The following is an 18,015-nucleotide window of genomic DNA, read 5'->3' on the forward strand; positions in this document are numbered from 1 at the left end:
GAAGTACTGTATCTCCATTTCTGGTGAATTGTTTTACTGTTTACAAATAACCTTCTTTAATAACAGAGCCCTTTTTCTTTGGATTAATTCATTATTTTACAAAATAATCCAGACTGATGAGAATCATTTTTCTCACACAGAAATAGTTATGGTGGAGAATTTTCTGGGTGTGTGTGCTGCTGCTTCAGAGATGACAGGCTTTGGTTATTACCCCTACACACAGAAAGTGTGTTGTGCTCTCGGTTTTACTTCCTCTGATAAATAAGGAATAAAATCAGTAGATATTTTCCTGAATAAACAATAGCTCATGCTATAAATGCACAAAACTTTTGGGATTAATGAATAGTCCCAGAGATATCCTAGAGATATCTGAGTATGTATAAATAATATGACCAGTAAGCAGGGGGTTGAAGCAAACCAAACTCAACAAAAAAATTCACAAATCATTACTTTAGTAATAAACAAGTTGTGCTCCTTATCCAGTGCACAGAGCTACTCATTCCAAACTAAAGGCAGTGCTTTTGCCATGTCATCCAACAACTCACTCGTGGCTGCTGGGAACTGATAGCTGGGAACCAATATGAGGATTCAACCCACTTTAATATATGAAACACATCACCTCCAGGAATTCTGCATGGCATTTGACTTGCTGTTTGAAAGTCACAATTGATGTCTAGTCTGCAGCTGGGAACCAGGCTCACTGTTGTGGCATTGTGAGTGCTTTAACAGATTGTCTCTGTGTGACTCTTGAAATTTTGGTGAGCCCAGCTGATCCAATCAGCGTGTTCACAAACAGCAAAAAGCAATGTGTTATGCAACTCGAGATTCCTTATCATCCTTCATGGGAATTACTTCTAAGGCACCAAGAATTGCTCAGAAATAGAGGGTTAGTAGCACTGGTGAGCAGACAGAAAACATGCTTGCTGCTTCAGCTGGAAGTGTGATGGCTAATGAGAAAGGCAATGGCATCCACTCAAGGTTTTGCATCTTTTCAATGATGTGTCACAGTACAAAGGGCATGGCAGATGTCAGCTGATAAGGGAAGCCTAAGTAGAACTGATGTAGTATTAGAGTGAAAGAAGACTGAAAGTGGCTGGGTTGTCATATTCTGATGTGATAAGCCACCAGAGTTTCCTTTTCCCAGACACCTACTGCACAAGTGCATGCCAGGTATAACCCCACCTCCCACCCTCCTGCAGTCAGAAGAAGGGGCAGAAAGAAAGAGGCTTTGAGCTTTGACATTTTCTGGGGTTTCAGTTTTCTGAAGTACCAGGAGAAGGGAAGCATTGAATGCAAAATTTTAAATCTCTGGATTAAATATTTTTGTGTGAATTTTGGCCATGATGTTTCTGAGCTATCTTTAGTTCAGGTACCAGATGTTCCTGCTTGCTTTGGAATCAGTATCCTGTTAATCCAAATCACTCACTCAGGTTTCTACTGTGAACCTAACAACAGTCAGTAAATTCAGGGTGCAGGAGCAGAGTTCATGAAAACACAGTTTTGATAGCTTTGTGGGTGTCTTGGTTTTGTGACAAATTAGGAGGAAATTAGTTTAGTTTAAAGTCTTGAACTTAGAATAGAGTTCGCCGGTAAAATTCAGCAAATATTCAACAGTACAAGGCAGCTAAGTGACAGGATCACAGCCAAAGCAGCCTGTAAGAGCAATTTTCCAGTGAAATACAAGGGCAGGAGAATGGGAACACCTCTCCTCACTTCCAAAAGGGGCAGAGGAGCTTCTGAAGACTCAAATTTTATAAGAGGCTCAGTTCTTCATTCCCATCTACAAGAAAGTGTGACAGGATTTGTCACCAGGCATGGTGATTCTGTAACCTCAGCTGTCCTTCTCAGAAAACTAATTCAATGTGTCAAATAGGTTAGGAAAATATCATCTTGAGGACAAAATGAACTAGTTCTGTTTCTCTTTGTCTCATATTCGTAGATATGACCCCAAGCTTCAAGATATGCCTGACTGAGGACAGACAAGTAGAAAACACCCTGTTTAGCAGAGTCATCTTGAGCTGCCTGTTGTCTTCTCACACAGAGTGCAGCTCACACTACTACTCTCTTTAAATGCCCCACTTATTCAGTGCTGAATTACAGCTGGACTATTCATCCTGGCTAAACTAAATAGGATAGCTGCACACACTGCAGCCTGCCTGTCACAGGTCATCATTATGATATTAATGTTCATCTGTAAGCAAAGTACACGGGCAGGGTGTGATTAGTGCAAGCAATTTAGCCACGATGCTTTTGTCAGTATGAATGCAGTTTAAATTAAACTGTAGTTGGCTGCAGCTGAAGAAGCTTTTACTTAGCTCATAATGAGAGATTCCAGTTTTCTCACAAAATCCTTTCTTTCAACAACCATTCACAAGGCGCTTGCAGAGTTGCAAAGTCTCTGTGCCTACATCTTCTATTTCTGCTCTCTTGGCTGGGGAAACTCAGCAGGTTCCAGATCAGACTTTCCTGAGAGAGAAATACAATTTTTGTGTAAATCTGTGTTTTGTACATAGGTACTGACGAGTTGAATGGAAACATTTCAACATTTAATTTTTTTTTTCTATTTCCTGAAGCCAAGGTGAAAGCCTGGCTTTTTAAAGCTGAAATCCTGATTACTGGAATACCGTTCTCCCTCAGTAGTGCAAATTAGTCGTCCATTGTGCAGTTTTGCAGCCAAGGGAAGACATAAGATTGTCTTAGAGCCAATCTCTAGGGATGTAGTATTTAAGTTCATTCTGCTGTTTGTATCTCAGAAACCCTCCAGAGTGCAATTCAATGACCATTGAAGCCAACTGGCATTGAACTCCGCCATAAATCCAAATCTCACGATGGACAGGGTTTAAAAATCCCTTGACATGGGAAAACTGTGGATGATTCTGCCACAGTGGCAAAAAGGTCTAAGAGGATCCATGGCTCTGTGCTCAGAAAGAGAGAGGCAGGAGCAAAGGGGTGGTTTTTCCTCTGCTACTGGCACTGGTCAGGCTAACAATAAGGGCAAGGTATCATTCTGATATCTGTGATTTAGAGGTTACACTGGAAAGCCACAGAGGGCAGGGTAGAACCAGGGCAATAACTAAAGGATGATACAGCAATGATGAGCTACTATGGCGAATTGAGTGTCCACTGCATCAGGAGAAACCTGGATGCCTTTGCTGAGCATAGGATTTAGCAGAGGTATGCAAAGAGTATCTGGAACCTGTGCAGGGGGTGAGCCAGTTTTGTGCTCCTGGCTTTAGGCTCTGTTAGTCTGAGAGGCGTGACAGCCTTGTTACAGGCTTCAGGAGCAATAACCCAATTTTCCCAGCTTTCTGAGCAAATAGTGTCCTGATTGAATCCAAGTGTGCTGGCTTTCACAGAAGCAATGAGACAGCTGATTTCAGTTACAGGAGTATTGCCTTGAAGTGAACTTGGGGAGGTTGCTAATAGGCCTCTGGGGTGCTTACTAGAATATCATAAGGAGTTTGAGTTTTTTATAGAATTAAAATTATGCTGGACAGAGCATACAGTAGGAGAGGGGGTTGGCATGATGTAATTTACAGAGTGTAGGCCAGTCTTGGCTTTTTACATTTTTTATGTTTTCTTTTCTTTTCCATTTCTTTGTCTTTTATTTTTTGGGCTTCTTTTTGTTTTGATCTTCTCACACTACTTTTTCCATTTATTTCATTTGCTGTTCCCAGCCTGTTTACTTTGATCGATGCTGATATGGAGGGTGTGGGGAAACAGGGAAACAACTGTCCTGTTTCTTGCCTTAAGCATCTAGTCCTGGCCATTCCTGAAAACACTTTTGGGCTGGGTGGAGTTTTATTTTGACTTGCTACGGACATTCCTGTGCTGTCATGCTGTTGACATATGCACTATGGAATTTCTGAAGTCCGCAAGTCACTGAGAATTCCCGTATTTCTTACCTACAGATATACGTTGAAAACTTACTCTCTGTTACTCTGAAGACTTTTAAACATCTCTATGTTAAGCACAATAGGCAAAATATTGTCTGTGTCATTGTTACATTAAAAGTTCATAATTTATATTCAAAATCTAGATATGCGTTGATGCCATAGTACTAAGAAAGAATTAAATGCAGCCAATTATTTCCATACAGAAGACAGAGGGAAATTATGAATCTTCTCATTATGAAATTCCTTTATTCTCTGACCAGCTGGCTGGAATTTTTGGAAAGAGCAAACAGATTATTTCTGGTGTTTGACCAGCACTGCCACATATTAGAGGCACTTATCATAAAGTGGACCCAGCGGGACTGCTGTTAGAAAGCTTCCAAAATAAATGTCGCCTGGATTTCTGGCCAACATGACCATGATCAAATCCCTTCTTATTTGGCATTGCTGAGCATTACAAGGCTGTTTGCTCTGCATTATTGCACTGGAATACTTATTCTCTAAGCAATAATAATATTTGCCTTTACATGTGGAAACATATTAATAAGTGAAGTAGAACATGAGCTGGTTATTATGTTAGGTGCTTGCCTTGTATTGCTTATTCTTCTTGTATCTAAAAGTCTGAAATGTCTGATTGAGCAGCAGTGAGGCCTGTAGGTAATCAGCTACATACTTTAAATAATTAACAGGAAATAGCTCATGATCAGTTTGTGGAGGAAATCTAGACTGGTACTTGTGCATATGGCGATGTATGACAGTACATTAGCAGAAATCAGGACTTGCTCTGATTGGCATTTTGACTGCCATGTGGCTTTTAAGTAACACATTATCCCATTCTCCCTAATTTGAGAATAGCTGCTTTTGCACAAGGCTGCTCACGACAAACGTCTTACACAGGGAAGGGAAGGGAAGGGAAGGGAAGGGAAGGGAAGGGAAGGGAAGGGAAGGGAAGGGAAGGGAAGGGAAGGGAAGGGAAGGGAAGGGAAGGGAAGGGAAGGGAAGGGAAGGGAAGGGAAGGGAAGGGAAGGGAAGGGAAGGCTGTGATGTCTGATGTTCCCTCTCTTGGTGAGTACAACTGCCCTGAGACCTCCAGGCCCAAATCCCACAGTTATATGGACTAGGCCAACTCCTTCCAGTGCTTAGGGAATTCAGATTTGAGAGACTGTCAGGGCAGGAAGGAATTTCATAATCATTGAAAACAGTGAAACTTTTGTGGCCCTTAACCACACTGTCACCACACCATTGTTTCAAAGCCTCACATACCAAAATTTCTTCCTTTTCGCTTATTCTAGCCACATAAGGAAAAGTTTTTGGGAGCATGGAGTTGTGAAGTGCAATGGGAAAGTGGAGTTTGACGTACCATAAAATAACACAACTTAGAATCCTTGCTCAGGAAAAGATCAAACTCTCAGTAAAATCAACAGCAAGTCCACACAGCGACCAGTATGAGCATATTGTTACAGAGGCGAAAGTTTCCTGATAGTAGCTAAAATAATAGTTCATGGCTCTTTGGTCTTGTGTTAGCATAGTCCTTTAGCTAAAATCAACCCTTTTCCTGGCATTTGCGTCACTATGCTACTGCCCTGGGTCTCTCTCTGACTGTGATTTTACTCATTTTACTACTCTGTTTTGGTATATATAAATTTGCAAAATGAAAAGTAAGACTTTCAATCTCCTCTCATGAAATATATTCTCCTTATCTGACCAAATCAGTGCATCCACTCCTTAAATCCAATCTTCAGACTGAGTTCTTGTCAGTGCCTTGCACAATGGCACTCATATCTCCTCCTTAATGTTGGGAATATTTTAACAGATACCATCTATTATTTCAGCTGCTCTTCTTACTCAGCCCACAATGCATTAATTACTCATTGAAGAATGTTTTTTTTCTTCAGAAATCCCTGAGCATTTTCCTCTTTGCTGTGTCCAGCTCATGAACTCTCTAATCAGCTCTCTCATCAGTCTCCATGCACGACATGCACCTTGGCTATGAAACCACATTACATTTCTAGCATTTTTCATAATACTACAATTCTTTCTTTGTTTTCCAATGTCTTAGTGATGCGTCTCAACCCTGTTTCATCAGCAAAGAGTTACACTTTTAGAGCCAGACCACCTTAGTGAAAAGTGGTCCCAAGACTAATCCTTCTGGAGCTTCACTAAAAACTTCCTCTAATCCATTGCCATATCCCCTTCAGTCAGTTCCTCACTAATTAAATTATTTGCTTTCATCTCTGGCTTGCTCAATTTAACTATTAATGTCCCAGGTACTGAGTGGAGGGGACATTTCCTCCTAAGGAAAAATAACTGTCTTACTGAGTGAGAAGTCTGAGTTTGATACAACTAACCTTCAATAAAACCTTTTCTGTGCTTCATTTTCTTTTTCTTCCCTTCAGAATTTGTTCTTAAGCATTTTACAAACTAGATCAGAATGTGCAGCCTCTAGGTATTAGATTTTCCTTCCTCACTCCCTCTTTCTTTAAATATAGAGACTCCCAATCATAAAGATGCATTAGCTATAAGTTTTGATGTTTGTTCTCAAAATTTCATAGTCCAGTTCTTTGAATTTCAACATGAGGGAATACTCAACTCACCCAAATTACATCTCCAGACATTTCCTTCAGCTCAGCTCCACCTCTTTAGAATGTCTATATCTTCACTTGATAAAATCACAGAACTGGAAGGGAAGGTTCATCACTAAATGCCTTGAGCAAATCATCCATAGTTGCATTATTTTTAACTCTTGATTGTCCAGCTTACCTAAAAACATTATTTTGAAGATTCAATAACATTGCCAGATGGTGTATTTGAGAGTTTGTTTGTCCTGACTGTTAAATTTGCCCTTGTGTCTAACAGGAAGTTTCATCATCTAAAATTTAGACTCATTAGTTCTGGTTCCAGCCATCATGGACATGGAAAGCAGACCATGTCTTCTTATCTCTCTCTCTGACAGCCTCTGGTCTTCTTAAGTGCTAAAGTTCTTCAGTAGCACAAAGAGCTCCAGTTCTTTGCTCACACACATCTGGTTGTGTTAGTGTAGACTGTGACCACTCTTGCTGCTGATTTTTGGACAGTATCTTTCTCAGTGCACTGTGCTCTAATCAAACAAAAATCTCACAGAACCTTTCTTAGTTCTGAGTCAGATACATGAATTACTTGATGTGCTTTCTGGCAGCACTCCTGCCTGAACTAGAAATGACATCACTGGCTCATGGCCACCTTTGATCTGCTATAACCCCATGGTCTTTGTGCATAAAATTATTGCCAAGTCCATTTCCACCCTGCTCAGATAGGTGCAGTTGGTCATTCCTGCCTAAATATTATTTACTTTGCTTTTTCTCCCTAACAAACTTAATTCCATTCATCTTCCTGCTAATTTTCAGAATATCCCTTCAATAGACAGGTTCATTTTGAATTTTCAATGAGCCTGTAGTCCTTTCTTGCTCCACATCCTCTGCAAATTTAATAAACATACTTCCTATTCCATCATCCCTGTTAATGAAAATATTGAATAAATGCAGACTTAGGACAGACTCCTGCAGAATGTCACTCAATACACCCTTCCATTTGGATAATGAGCCATTGATAAGTACTTGGTATGTATAGATTTCCAATCACTTTTTCACCCGTCTCATACGAATTTCATTAAGAGAGTATTTGCCTAGCTTCCTAATGAGAATGTCATGTGAGATAGTGTCAAAAGCCTTATTCAGGTCAAATATGCCTGTTGCTTCTCCCTCACTCACACAGCCTCAGCCTGGTCAAAGAAGAAAGTTGGACAGATGTGACACAGCTGGCCCATGACAAATCTATAGCATGAGCTGCATATCCACTCTTATCTTCCAGGGGACAGTTTGTTCCAGACTTTTGCTAGAAACCAAAATGAAGATTGGTGGCCTATCTCCTTCACAGGATTTCTGGTTTTTTCTTCCTTAATAACCTGAAATCCCCTGGCTCCACTTCCTTTTACAGATTCGTACTTGGCTGTTATTGTTTTGTGCCTTCAATGTACTTTTTATTGCCTACTTTCTCTTTTGTTTTATGACAAGTTTGAAAAGATGAGGCAGTGTGTTTATTAGTTGCAAAGCTCCTTCTTGTATTTTCTCTCTGCCATGGAAGATATTTAAATATTTTTCATTATCTCTGTATTTTTCTTTCTTTTCTGTTCTGTGAGGTTTCACTACCTCTGGTTTTATAGAGGAAATGGAGGGTGACAAGACACATAGAGCAGGGGCCTGGTTCTCCAATACAGTTTTCCTTTGCTTCTGGAAGCATCCACCATGCATGGGAATGGTCTGCCTGTCTTCAGAGCAGAGGATGTACCCTTCTGGCACTGCTCATATGTCCCTAAAAAGACACAGCAAAACAGCTGCACATAACTGCAGGGATTTTTCCCTGTTGAAGTTTTTGCAGTCTTCTGAACTGCAAAACTTCTTGTTGTCAGCCCAAAGACCACTTTCTAAGTTTTCTGCTCTATCAAGCAAATCTATCCACATTTGTTGTAATTTAGAGTGTTTAGATTCCCCAAACATGGTTTATTACACTACTGAAATAATCTCACTCATTTTTAAAGGTTAGACAAAATCAATCAAGACAAATCAATTTACATTTTAAAACTGTGTTAATGTGACACCATTACGTAACGGAGATTGAGGAAGCTCTGGTTTCATAGGTAAATTAAAATAGATCTAACAAAATAAATGACCTGCTGCAATTGTGAAGGCTAAGAAGAGAAGCAATTCATCAAGTGAAGATAAAGAGATTTAGGGCTGGGTCTGAATCTGATGTAACTCTAGGGGGTGATGCTGATTTTAGATCAAATGAGAACGGGTCCAGAACCATTAATTGAACAGCATAATTATTTTCTTTGGGCATATCTTTTGGATTTTTTTTCCCCTAACCACTCCCTAGCAGTGGTATTAACAGTATATACATCTCCCAGCTGAAGCTGCTCTCCATATTAAATACCCAGTGTGAAAACTGGCTGAACAAATTAGTGAACTTTATTGTCTCCAAGTGACACGTTTGCTAAATTCCAAATCATTACAATGCCTGATAATGTTGGTCGCCGATTCCTGTTTAAAATTCAGAAGTTTGGAGATTATTACAAGCCATGCTAGTAGCCTTGCACAGCTCTTGCCTGAGTCAAGACAGAGAGGAGCACTTTGGAGGTTGAACACAGGGAAAAGAAATCGTCTGTCAGTTGCACTTCCCTTCTTCCTTGCAAGTTCTAAGGAAACTTGGGTGAGGCAGCTCAGCAATTACGTGGCATCTCAAAAATGTAAGGTCTTCCTGCAGTTTTTTCCTGCTTCTGTCCCTGTCTACTTAAGAGGAGGAGCAAGCCTCTAATTGCTGAGGTGGTGACGAATTCCAGTACTTTGGCCAGAATTTTGGGCACAAGTGGCAAGCTAAGCACTGACCTTTCAACACGTGTCAGAGTCTTCATGATTTACTTTCTTTGAATCACTATCTAATCACACTCAGTCCTGTTTATAATACTAGAGCAGTGAATGGTTTTGGTTTTTTCACACTCACTCCAATATCAGACTATATATCCATTTTCTCTTTTCAAAGGAAAAGGAGTCTATTTTGCCTAGAAGTTAGAGAGGGAAAAAAAAACAACCAAACAACAAAACCTCTCACTTTTTTCCTATTATATTTCAAAATTCCAGCTGGATGAGTTTCAGCTGGAGTATCCAAGGGGAGTGTAATGGCTCCAGTCTGGAGCAAGATTCAGCTCAGCAGCAGAGGACAGCAGCCCATTAATGTAAAGGACAGGGCTGAACAAACTGCTTGGAACAAAATATCCTGGATCCTTCTGTTCATTTTTAGAAGCCAAAGCAACTTCAGCACTCTAAGGAGCTCTTGGAAAGTCTGGAAAAACCTACTTTATTTACTGCTTCTTACATTTACAAGATCCACTTACAACTAGGAGCAGAAATGCTGATGTTTTGATAAAAAGTTGCTTTAAATTTGGTTTGGGATTTGCAGATTTGCCAAAAGTCTCATTACCAGACCCTGCTTTTGTCCATTTTACAACCCAATTGCAGTGGCTTCAGAGCCTTGGATACATCTCACCCTCTGAACTTGCAGATGCTTTTCCTCACCAAGTCCTTATCTTTAAAATTGCTCATTAATCAAGGCCTCCTTAAATCCTTCAGCAGATAGTAATCAATAGCAGCTTTAACAAAATTTACTGCCTAAAGGTTTTGGCAGTAGAAAATATTCTATTTACTTCTTAAAGTGAGCATTTCTGAGTTAAAAATCCTTATAAGCATAAAGAGTGGGTTAAAATGCATCTTGGAACTAAATTAATAGTAAATTATGTGTATTTGCTCTGGTGACAGCTTGGAAAGCGTTGTGAGCAGCATGGCTGCATGGCAAGGACACAACCACTTCTGCAGTCCTTTCTCAGAAGGAAAAAAAAAAAAAACCAAAGGAAAAAAAAAAAAAAAAAAAAAAAAAAAAAAAAAAAAAAAAAAAAACCAAAACACGCCAACTCAAAAACAAAAAAAAAACACCACCAACAAAAAAAACCAACAAACCCTTCTGCTGTGTCTCAGGAGGAAGGAAAGTCTAGTGGATATGGCACTGGATGGGGTGTCATGAGACTGGGTCTTCCTGCCTGACCTTTTGGCTGCTCACTTAATCTCCCCATATTGCAATTAATAGGCCCGTCACTGGGGACAGCAGTCCTCCTATCTCTTGCTCTCTCATCGCATCTGTCACGTCTGTTTCACTCTTTGGGTGACAAACTTTCTCTCTGGTACTGCCCTTTTGTAATCTCCTTTTACAACCCCCCAAGCCTTGATCCAGCTGCTTTGAAAAACAGATAAGATCACTGGTTCTGAGCAGTGGAGATGAAGGTCTGCTGCAGGAAGTTGGACATTTGGACAAGCTGTGCAGGGATTTATTGGCAGTGCAGCGATTTTGTGGCCACTGTGGTCTTGAGAAGGAGGAAAAATCAGGGGGACAAGGTGAAATTGTGGGTAAGGGGTGGGGGGGATGCAGCTTCTCTTCCCTCTCTTTATTGGGTTGTAGTTTTTAACCCCTTTTGGTACAAAGTATGCAGTCCCCTTATACTGGGGACTATATTGCCTATGCCATGAGCTGGCTGTGACTGAAAATTTCCAAGCATTTGTTGTTTTCAGAAGTCTGCGCCTCCCCTGCTAGTGGAAAGCAAACAGACCCTGATGTTGCTCTTATGGGTGGGGTTTTCCCCTCTCCTTTCCATCTTTAACCACCCTAAAATAGCCATCTCAGTTCTGGTCATCTGTTCTTCAAGGGGAAATTATGCTAGGGAATGGAAAACTTTTTTAATGCCAAGTTTTAGCAATTATTGTGTCAGGTTCCAAATATCTGGAAAATAGTGTTTCCTAATGGAAACTGACCCTTCTCTCACCCAGATAACACTGCCACTGTAGCTAATATCATGTGTCTCGTGATACTGACTGTCAGCTTAAATTGATGACCCAGGATGTTCCCCCCACACCCTGCTGTAAGATGTCACTGCTGATATTTATAACTGGCCTCTATCTGCATAACTAACAGTCTGTATGTGCAAAGCCTTGTCCTCATTCTCTGCATAAATGTTTATTGAAGAGAAAAATACCACGTTCAAGATTTTGTCCCGTCCCCCCCCCCATCATTTATGCTATGAAAAAAATTTATTGGTATTATGAAATGATTTGTATATTTGAAAATCAAAATCAGTTGTAGGTTTCTGAACTTCACCTCAGCTCTGCAGTGCCACATTATATAAGTATTTATTTATGACCTGTGTAGCTTTAATAAAAATGTAGATTTAACAAAAAACTCAACTGTATTCAAGTGTCAATTGGTACTTAACACCCAGGCTTACATTTATTGCAAAGGTTGTTTTCTTGAATGCTAGAGAGATGAAATATTGAAATACTTAGTTCCGGGAATTACATTTTTTATGGTTCCTGGAGACATCTCCCTGAGGACCCAGAGCATGATGGCATACTTTGGTAAGGATATAAAGGCCCAGATACTTAATAAGCAGCCTGTCCTTTCACATTTTAAGACATTTAAACAGTATTTGCATTTCCCAGACTGGTACAACTTCTGACAACATCTCAAGCCACCAGGTAAATAAGAGAAGTGAATGTTCCCTTACTTCATGAGAAAGGTGTTTTTTGATGTTTAAAGCACCATATTCCATTTCATTATGGCAACGCTGGACAGACTTAATGAATGTTTTACTTTGATCCTCGAGATTTGATGTCAGGAATATCAGATCTCGAGAAAAGCAGTAGGATTTGGGTCTGTATTCATCACATGTTTGTAAAAGGAATGGAGGATGAATAGCTTTGCCTTTGAAGGAGAGGAGCTGAAGAAGAAAAATATGCATATTTTAACTAGCAGGCCTTTGGTAAAACATGAGCACATGTTAATGGAACAGACACAGCCATTCCAGCTGCCATGTTCCACCAGTGCTGCGCTCAGCAGATGGATCTGCAGTGACTTGGATCAGCCTTCAGAGACAAAACTGACCTCAGCTCCAACGTACAAACTTTCTGCATCTCATTGGCTCCCCTTCCCAGGCAGTGTGTTTTCCTGCTTGAAGAGGTTTAAGTCTACAGGGGAGATATTTTTCCTGCTTTGGAAAGTCATTTACACTGCAGTGCACTGGGATCTTTTAATATTTTGACAAAGAAGCTGAATGGTTCAGCACAAGAGACCTTTTCCTGTTCTTTCATTATTGTGTGCAGCTGAATGAATGGAGAGGGATGGGCTATGAAAGGAGACTGAGTGTACCTGTCATAATCTTCTCCGCTGATTTATCTTCAAGAAAAGTCTAAAATTTTCAGTCCCTTCAAATGTGGTGCATTGTCTCACAAGTAAGTTGATAATTAAGGTTGCTTAGATGGTTTTATCTTTTGTGCTTTTTCAAATCAAATTACTTACAATTTATCTACATGTATGGATTTTTTTTTTTTTTTTTTATTTTAGTGCTGGAGAGCAAGGAGGTCTCATTAAAAATTGAAATTTATTTTTTTTTTTTACAATAAAACTGTAATGCCCAGAAAATTGAGGCTTTAGCAGTTTTATTATTCTAGTATCCTTTCATGTTGATTGCTGAAATAGTCTAGCTTCACAAAAATCTCCTCACAAAAAGAAAGTCAGCCCTTAAATTACTGTTAGCAGTGTGCAAAGAACTTAATGACACACTGTTTTAATAGGATCTCAAAAGCAAGCAGACACTGAAGCTGATAATGGCAGTTAATTACTTTGAATGGAATAAAATTCCTATTGTGAAGAGTATCACCTTTGGATCATAGGCAAACAACAGTTGAGGGAAAATGATGATTTTTTTTCCTCGGGGTTGCATTTGCCATCTTTGGGTACTTTGCTACCACATTTATATGTCTCCCAGATGTGGAGGCATTGGGGGGCTTTTTTCAATACTTCTATTTTTATCTCACTTAGGATGGGGGAGAAGATGGGGAAATGCCTTCTTTCTTCATCTTCAGGAAAGCCCCATCAGATATATATAGATATATAGATATAGATATAGATATAGATATAGATTTTTTTTTTTTTTTACAGTCCTAGAGGAAAGAAGCAGATATGTAAACAAATGTATAGTGATTTATTTGTGGAAGGTTATTCAGTTGTTATCAAAGCAAAGCCTGGAAATGGTCGAGTCAGTGCTCATCGCTGGAGGTATGTTTCCATAATAGGATATGCCATACTATTTGTACTCCATCCAGCTGGCCCATTGGAGCATAGTATTTTATGTAATTATTGCATAAATTTTAAAAGATAAAACATGTAAATGAACCTGAGTGGTAGTAATAGATGATTTTAATTACCCAGACACAGACAAGATTGCATTAAGTAGAGGAAATATATTTCTAAATCTGGAATGAGAGTGCTTTCTAATTCAATCTGGACATCAGCTGACAGCCAAAGAAACAAGGCTGGGTTTGACTGTAACTTGGAAAGAAGGTTGACAAAATAATGTTAGGGGACAATTTGAGCTTCAGTATATTAGCTGGGGTCACAAATACATCACAGAAGGAATTAAAATGACAGTCAAAGCTATAAGGGAAGCAATAAAGGGGACCCTAACCATCGGGTTCAAAATAGCAAAATGGGCTACAATGTAAAACAAATTAAATAAAGCAATAAAGAGAAAGATGGTACAAACCAAGAAGACTAAAATGAACACAGAATATTCTGTGATAAACACACTTGACAAATGGTTTGCCTTACACCTGGTTGTATTCTCATTTGTCAGAGGCTGGGCAAATAACCCCTTCTTCAAATGTAAGGTGAAACTCCTCTGTGCTGCTTCAAACTCATAGATCTACTGGTCACTGAAGGCAGAAGAAAATCCACAAATTTTTGTGACACTCTATAAAGATGACCTCCTCGTACCCCTTTTGTTTGCAGTTAGACTCATACTTGGAGGAGTTCTTCAGTTCCCTCTCAGTGTTTAGTTCTAATTTATTTAATTTCCTGTGCCTGTCCCTTTCCCCTTGTTTGTGTTCTCTTCCCATTTCAGCAGTGCAGGTGCTACAGAAGAGTAATAATATAAAACCCATGGACTGTTGGTGGATACTGGAGCCAGACCTGCGAGGGATCATGCAGGATGCCAAATCAGATCTTTACAAGGATTTACATGGAACAAAAAAGCCAAGGCAATTCAGGGTAACACCCTTATTTCTCTGCCCCGAGAAAGCTGAAGAAAACAGCAAGGCAATGAGGCCATCCAGCTGTTAAAGAGCATGACTGGGAAGTTAGTGGCAGTTGAGTTGATAATGTTCCTAACAACCTGAACGTTCTCTTCCTTTCAGCATTGACAAAAGGACCTGAAGGTCAAATTTCTATGCATAGGATACATATTCCTTTGGGGAAGTGAAATGTTAAAAAGCTTCATGATTGTACCAGAGAAGACAGGCAATTAGAAGTATTAAAAGTTGACAGACAGCAGGTTTCTATGAATTATATCTCAGAATTCAACAAGTAATGATGGAGATAACAAAGACCTTTTGCTGCTGAGTTTTAATAAGTCACCACAGACAAAAACAGAGGGTAAGAACAGCAACAGGTAGGGCTAAATTAACGACACTGAATAAAAATTGACTGGGGGAAAGAAAGAAATAAGCCAGGACTGTGTTTGGCTTGAGCAGGAGGTGTAGTAAGTGCTGTCCATGGATGAAAGCAGCAAAGAAACTGGTGGTCTTGGGCCTATAATAGAAAGATTCAGGAGTCAAAAGAAAGGAAAACACAGTAACTGGGGAAGTAGTGAAGAGGAATCAAGCCAATGAACAGATTGAGTTTTCCTGTCCTAGCCATTCCACTCAGCCCCCAGACATCCTGCCTCTGGGCGGGTATCCCAGCAGAAGGTTGGCTTTCCCAAAGCACAGCCTGCAATTCAGAAATGGCCCTTACAGAAGTAAAGGAACTAATCCCGGTCCTCTTCTTGCCACTGCTGTCCATGGCTCCTGTGCTGTGCTCATCCTGCCTGCTCCTGAAACCCCCTAATCTAAAAGGGAAATGAATCACAGGCCACTTATCTGGCCTTATGGCTAGATACTTGCACAGCTTCCATGTCTGAAAGTACAAAACACCCTAAGAACCCTGAGGGGCCATTGGGTTAGAGGAGGGAGAATTTTGTTCCCCTGGGAGAGGGAAACTGCCAGCATTTCCTGGTACTGCCCCTGTTTGAGAGTTATTTGAAAGAATGGTAGTTATGGTAAGAGCAGAAGATTGAATGGAAGCAATTAAACATGCTGTCATATATGATCTTATGGAGAGGAATCATCTCTTTCCCAGCAGTAATTACAAATCGTACAGGGGATAATGACCAGTCCTTTGGCCTCTTTCTACTCTAATGCACAGTGTTTGATGCCTTTTCCCTTCTGTCAGCTTCCACTTTTAAAAATACCATTTTTGCTGTGTTATGGAGGCACAAAAAGACTCTGCCAAGACAGCAGGTTCTGTAAAAGAAACAGGGAGTAAATATGTTGTCCTGCAGGGTGGGTGGACAAAATGGGGAGGAAATGGGTCCTCAAGCATTAAACAGGGATATGTGAGGCATAGAGAGAAAGAGATTTGCACATTTCATGAAGGGAGTTAGCAAAGGAGGGTCGGATTGTGCAGGGGTGGGCAGAAGAGCTAATTGCAATGCCTTACTCAGCAATGGGATTCAGGCTTATCCAGACCCTCCATGAATAACTAACACAAATACTGTAATGAATAACAATGACAAATAAAGCTATGCAGCGATTTATGGATATATTTTTCCCATTTGCATTTTGATGTCTTTTAGAAAACCATTATTTTTTATTAAAGGAAAAAAAAACCGTAAGAAAATTCTGAAGTGCATTTTGTTTATTTGGAGACCTAAAAAAAGCTATTAGCAAGAGCTGAACAGTTACACTGCTTTTAAGCCAAGAGAATCCTTCATTCTAGGCCTACCTAAAAAACTTACTTTGTGACCTTGTATAAGTCTGATCTGATTTCCTCACAACTCCACCAACCCTAGGGAAAAATAGGGAAAAAAAATCAGGATCTCATTTAGAACCAGGTTTCACATCTGATCTCTTTTCCCTTCAAAAGTGAACTATGGAAATAAGAAAGATGACTATTGTTTAAATACTGGGAAAAAATATAGAAACAAGATGAAATAAGGGAAATGGCTGTATTCTGTAACCCACTTTGACAATGATTCGAGAGTAAACAAACCCCAGGTATCCAGCAAGAGTGAGCACGGCCATTATGAGCTTAAACAATGGGCACCGTTGTGCTCATTGCTACCCTTGTGTAAGTCTGGTTTACACTCCAGGTTTTCACAGCAATTGTCCTGAGCAGAGACAAACCAAAGAGCTCAAAAGTGTGAGGCAGCAACACAGCCTGGCTGCACCATGCTGAAAGTCCAACCTCTTGAGCCGGGTTTCCAGGTTTTGCATTTGATGTGCTTTGTTAGGAGAAAATTTTGCCACATTTCCCTGTTAATTTTGGGGGTTTTTTTTGGTTTGTCTAATGTAATTTTAAAAGACAATTTTTTTAATAAGAAAAAGCATTCATAGTGTTTACTTTAATAATGTACTGATCTTCTCAGATATCTGTTTACACGTATCTTTACTTTAGGAAGAAATGTCAATTTTCCACAGTTACTCTTCAACATGTCATTCTGTAAAGACCTAGGAAAACTTGAACTCTAAAGAAAGTGCCCGAGGAACCTGTTCAGGAATTCTGCATATACTACACAGCAAGACCAGATAAAACCACTCTAATTTATTTTATTTTATGGACAAGTTATTATTTTTTGCTTTGCTCAGTCTGAAATATGGATGAAAAGTACTGTAAATAGAACCACTTGAAAATGCTGTAGAAGTCTCTGATAAACAATAGATTCACCTGTGAATTTGTGGAAAATATTTTGACTAATTTCAAAAGCATTAGGTATTAAAACACATTTTATTTGAGCTGAGGTGCTGGGAAAATCCAAAGTGGAATTCTCACAATTTTAATGTCATTTTCACCTAAGGAATGTTTTCTTAACACAAAATTAAATCTATTTGTTACTCATCAGCTAAAGGAAACCAATTCTTTACATATTTCTCCTAACTTACATGGTTACACAATTGGTCTGGTGACAGCAATACAACTATTGCTCACCATTTTGTTTGTAAATTTCATCAAAACCAGAAATGGTTTTTTTGCTGGACTTGCAGTTTTCTGTCAGGAGCAACCTCTAACAACAGCAATAAGTGTATGAACTTTCCACTGCTGAGTGTCAATGCTCAACACAAAAAAAACCCCAGATCTAACTCTGATTCTGTGATTTTTCCTACCCTTTGTTAAAAATCTGTCAGTAGGAAAGTCTCTTGGTTTGAGACTTGGTAATGCTCAAGAAAACAGGGTCAAGCAAGAATTTCTAGACTGATTGATTCTGCATCTTCACTGTTAAACGCTCTTCAGGGTTACTCTTAGGTGACAGTCAGTATGGACAGTTTGTTTTATTTTTATTTTTGACTTATTCAAATTTTAGTGAATTGGAAAACATCCAGTGAAACTTGATATCACCATAACTACACTTTGGCTGAAATTCTGCAGTTCCCAGAATTTAGTCTGGATAGGAGGA

This window comes from Hirundo rustica, chromosome 6 (assembly GCF_015227805.2).
Source record: "Hirundo rustica isolate bHirRus1 chromosome 6, bHirRus1.pri.v3, whole genome shotgun sequence".
In the NCBI taxonomy this organism is placed as follows: domain Eukaryota; kingdom Metazoa; phylum Chordata; class Aves; order Passeriformes; family Hirundinidae; genus Hirundo; species Hirundo rustica.